This window comes from Buteo buteo, chromosome 8, assembly GCF_964188355.1.
Source record: "Buteo buteo chromosome 8, bButBut1.hap1.1, whole genome shotgun sequence".
Lineage (NCBI taxonomy): Eukaryota > Metazoa > Chordata > Aves > Accipitriformes > Accipitridae > Buteo > Buteo buteo.
Window position 1 is genome coordinate 4,536,279 of NC_134178.1, and position 5,208 is coordinate 4,541,486.

Consider the following 5,208-nt stretch of genomic DNA (forward strand, 5'->3'; position numbering starts at 1 on the left):
TGTCATTTCACACTGAACGATGGGCCTGGGCAGTTTCCAAGTTATCTCGTTCAGTGCAGCTAAACGCTTTCCAGTTTTAATGGGAGGAGCTCTAGCACCATTTACAATCCTTTCTTCCTTATACCCTTCTGCTCTTTTTTACAGTAAAAGATCAGAACTTATGAAATTGTGATGTGATTGTCAGTGTTGTACTCAAGCTGGTTCGCAGTGATGGAGTGCAGAACAGAGCAGAAAGAGCTGCTGTGATGATGGCTATACCCACCATTGTTGTAGGAAAATAAAACAAAATTGAGGAATCCCTCTCCTTTGAAATAGTGATTATCTTCCAGCCACTGTGTTGGGTAGTCCCACGTGGCATAACAAGTTGTCATGTAGACATAACTAATTTTAGTCATATGCAGTCTTGAAGTTTTCTCCCTACAACTTTAATAAATTGCAAAGACATATATTATATCATCAATGCTTGAATCCTTTACAAATTATTTTAATGATGGTGATCCTGGTAGAAATTGTTCTGCTTTTAATTATTATACACAAGATGCTGTATCTGAATGGTAAAGCTGACTTATCCTTTGTCCGCTAATTTATCTTCAGGTGCTTGTTGTTCTTGTACAAACAGTAAATTCATCATATGGATCCTTTTGTCTTTATCAGACAGTAGCTTGCCTGTGAAATCCCATACAGATGCTGAATTGCAGCTACCCAAATGCTTTTATATGTGAGCCTCTTTCTTATAGTGGGCTGACGTCTTAAAATAATTTTATTATGGATAAAGAAATCGGTAAAATTGTGAACTTCCAAAGCTTTTTATTGTTATTTCTGTAAACAAAAAACTATTCAAAATCCCTGCATTTTCAAGGGGAAGTAGCGACTCTTCCCAGGTTATTTACAGCATTAGAACATGAGCAATGTTCTCCCATTGGAAAATAAAAAGGTTCGAGACATTGGTGAACAGTTATTCTGGCTTTCAAGGCGCTGCTGAGGAGCAAGGTGTCAGGGTGCCATGGGGGCTGACCGCCCCCCTGCAGCGGGAAGCCGGGTCCCAAGGGCGATGCTGGCACAGCCCCTGCCCTCGCGCAGGGCCTGCGGCTCCGTCGACAGCCCCTGGCGTGGCAAGCGGTGAGCCAGGGCCAGGGGCCATCCAGAGCCTCTAGCCAGGAGCACAAGGAGATGACGGCAGAGGCAGGGCTGGAAACTGCGCATGTACGAGGGGTCCGTGCTGAGACGGGCAACCTCCAGTGTCGATGCCATCCAGGAGGCAGGGTCAGAGATGGAGCTGGAGGCCAGCAGTCCTACGGCGTCACCGAGGCAGGGACCGACAGCCCCCGCGACGAGCTGAGATGGGGTCCTGGGCCCGTGGGGGGAGGCTCAGGGGAGGGTGGGCAGACAGAGTCAGGCCCAGTAGTGCTCTCGGGGTCTGACCGCAGGTTGTCAAAATCTGGTTTGGACAAGTGTAAAGGGCTTGTCAGTTAGCGTCTGAAAGAGAAGGGTTAAATGAATGTTTTGGGTTTGTGTGGCAGGGTTTTGGTAGTGGTGTAGGGGCCACAGGTGCGGCTCCTGTGAGAAGCTGCCAGAAGCTTCCCCGGCTCCAGGTGGGACCCGCCTCTGGCCCAGGCCGAGCTCATCAGCGACAGTGGAAACACCTGTGGAGAGCAGATTTAAGAGGGGAAACCTGCAGCTGGGGAGGAGATTGGAATGTGAAGCCCCTGTGCAGGCACCGAGGTCAGTGCAGAAGGAGGGAGGAGGTGTGGGGGGGAGGTTGATGCCCCTGCAGCCTGTGGTGAGATGGCGGGCTGTGCCCCCTCAGCCCATGGAGGGGAGTGGAGGCCCCCCAAGATGGCCGGGACTCCATGTTAACGCCCGTGCTGGAGCAGGCTGCGCCTGAAGGACTGCAGCCTGGGGAAGGGACCCACGCTGGAGCAGTTTGTGAAGAACTGCAGCCTGTGGGAAGGACCCACGATAGAGAATTTCATGGAGGACTGTCTCCCATGGGAGGGACCCCAGGCTGGAGCAGGGGACGAGTGCGGAGTCCTGTCCCTGAGGAGGAAGGAGCAGCAGAGACAAGGTGTGAGGAACTGACCCCAACCCCCATTCCCCGTCCCCCTGTGCCGCTGGGGGGAGAAGGTGGAGAGAACTGGGAATGGAGTTGAGCTGGGGAGGAGGGAGGGGTGGGGGGAAGGTGTTCTAAGGTTTGGTTTTACTTCTCAGTATCCTTGTTTTGATTTGATTGGTAGTAGATTAAATTGATTTTGTTTCTTCCCCAAGTTGAGCCTGTCTTTTGCCCATGACTATAAGTGGGGAGTGATCCCTCCCTGTCCTTGTCTGGACCCACAGGTGTTTCTTTATATTTTCTCCTCATCCCACTGTGGCTGGGAGGAGAGTGAGTGAGCAGCTGCATGGTGCTTTGTTACCGGCTGGGTTTAAACCATGACAATGAAGCACTTATTTATCCCTTTTCACAACTCCAGAGTGAGCTCATGCAGTATGAAGTGTAATGTAAATTACAGACCACTTTCCTAACATTTAATGCGGCAGGGTAGAGTAAGTGTTAAATTAGAAACAGGTCATGCTCTAAGAGTCTAAGATTACATTGCATTAGTTAGATTGTGTTACAAGTATCAACATTGGAAAAAGGAAAATATATAACATAAAAGAAAACAATTGATGTTGGTGTTATATAAACCAATAATCTTAGTGATGGTGAGGGGGTTTATTATCCTGTATGTAAACATTCTGTCAGAATATCCACAGTGGAGCTTCATCCTCCACATCCTTCTGTCCTTCGTTTTGAGGGAAAATATCTCTCTCATTAGTGAATCAGATGGGAGATACTATTTAGAGAATTTTGGGGATTAAATCATTCTTGTAATGCTTATTGCTAGTTGAAATGCCTAGAATCTTCTGTCAATGTCAGAGGAACATTGTGCTTATTTTATCAAGTATCTATTCAGAGAATTTTAGGAAGACTGAACTTTTTAAAAAGTGCTTTTATCCTAACTTAAACTCAAAATTAGAGTTCTTCTCTTACTTTAAGTTACATCTTGCAAATTTATTTTTTCAAACATATTATGTTTCTGCATAACTCCTACTCTTTGCTGAGTAGAAAATGGGAGAAAACTACTGGTAGGAAACTACAGAATTCCAGCTTTTCTGCTGTTGGTTTTGCTGCAAATAGCTTTGGAAATTTGCCATATGTAGAAAAGGAGTTTGAATTCCACAAACACGTATAGTGAATATACTTAACAGAGCAAGGTTATTCTGCTGCTATGGTAAATATTTCAGCAGCTCATTCAGTTGCCTGAAAACACAGCCAGTTAGTTATCCAATGAAATGATATTTGCAGTATTAAAACTTTTTGTCAGTTTTGGCAGAGATGGAATTTCAGGTTGAAACAAGAACAAGGCTGCCCATCCCCAAAAAGCAAAGATACCGAATAGTCAAGGAACCAGTGCAAGAGCAGATGGTGAAGGTTAGATATCTCACATGCCAAAACCATGCCATAATAAGTTGAGTGCTGGTTACCCATGCACACAGATTTGGAAGGAAGGCTTTTTTCCCTTCTGGAAGGACAGCATTTCAAAGCCATGCTGAAGATCATATTTGAATTTTTTGTCTTCATCTAATTTTACGTACTTTAGACTATGAAAAGGGAGAAGTGTTTTATTTATTCTCTTGCACACTGCTAGTCTATCTCCCTTTAGAAGCTAAGTAATAGTGCACCTGTTTTCCAACTAGCTTTAAACATCGCTGTTAAGCTAATTTTTGAGTATTGTCTGTAACTTTGCTGCCAAGTTGCTATTTTTTTTTGTTTTTTTTTCCAGAAAAAGAGATTACAGCTTCAAATTTTCCATTAACCCACTGGCCTAATTAGCATCATGACCACACATTTCTTATGTATTCTACTAGATATGTTGTTTCCATCAAGTGTTTCAGTCCAGTTTGGTTCCACATGTTTTGTTGCAAAAGCCTTTACTGTGAAGAGGAAGGCATGTACTTGTACTAACAATACTAGATTGTTTTAAACCTAGGCTGATGTATTTCTATATCTTATGTAAAGGCTCTTAGGAATGAACAGAGGCTCCTGTCAATCCCTTGTTCCCTTACCGTGAGAGTAAATAACTCGCTGGCATGCTATCCAAGGCTTTCCTTTCCTGCCTTTTTTTGCACTAGCACTTCTGACTGATTGAGCCAACCCTGGTGAATTATCTGGAACTGAGAAGGACACCCTGCTGACCTGGATCCCACAAAGTGCTATGAGACCATTGGGAAGCCACTGTCATCTCCCTTTTTTATGTCTCTCCTGAAGTTGTACTTTCTCTTCTTAGCCACAGCAGTTCCCCAAAGTATGTGTTAGATGGTTTTCAGCTATGTAACTATTTTAATCTATAGTTCAGAGGGACAAGATGTTCAACTATTTCTTCAGTAGAGGATTCTCAAGCATATGATATGTTACATTTCAGGTATCTGCAATCTGCTGCAATTTATTTGTCTCTTAATAGAAAAAGCACTATTCAGAAATCTTATCCATTACCTACCACACAAAAAAGTCACTTAATGAAGTAATTAGGAACACATTAAGCAATGCAAACAGTGTGCAAAATATGAATGTTTGCCAGTCCATCATGTTAAGTGCAAGTGCTGTTTTTGACATTACTGTTTTACACAAGACTAGGAAAATAATTATTGAGCCAGACCATCAGGATTCTGGTCCCGACAGAAGGTTTCTTGCTTGTAGAATAATTTTTAACTACTTTATATGTTTAAGTAATGCATGTTTCTTAACAGAAACTTCGGGGAATGGCAGATTATATTTTTATATAGAGAGATACATGGAACGATCTTAAATTCCTCCAGCCAAATTGCCATGTGTACTGTACCTTGCTTGATGGATGGAGTCTTAAGGAGATGAAAATCCTAGCAATAAAAAGTATTTTTAAAAGAAAGCAGTAATGAGTGCCAGGTTTAGTGGGAGATGCAATGATGCAGTTAGTTGGAAACCTCTCCAAAGGACTCTGCTGAGTTCCTATTCACAGCCTGCTCTGCTGGACAGGTGGCATATTGGCTTTTGGTTATCACTGCTTAAAACACTGTCACCATTCCTTCAACTCTTACTGCTTTTTTAATCATCTCCTTTTGTTTTTTTTTTTTTTTTTTGTCATGACAGTCACAGCCTTCTTGAACTTAGGAATGCTGCTTAGCATGGAGGAA